The following is a 218-nucleotide window of genomic DNA, read 5'->3' on the forward strand; positions in this document are numbered from 1 at the left end:
TCTGCCATGCAATGATAATGCTATCGGTTGTGCTTTGATGCAGCACGATGGTGAGAAAGTTGTTTCGTAGCAGTCGCGACAACTATGGCCCGCAGAACGGAGCTATCCAGTTCATGAAAAGAGCTTCTTGCAATTTTGGTTAAGTCTCATGTGTACTTGTTTGAAGAAGATGCTTTGCTATCTATATAGATCATGCCTTGCTGGGTACAGCGGTAAAA

The sequence above is a fragment of the Plasmopara halstedii genome (genome assembly GCF_900000015.1).
Source record: "Plasmopara halstedii genome assembly, contig: Scaffold_1898, whole genome shotgun sequence".
Classification (NCBI taxonomy): domain Eukaryota; phylum Oomycota; class Peronosporomycetes; order Peronosporales; family Peronosporaceae; genus Plasmopara; species Plasmopara halstedii.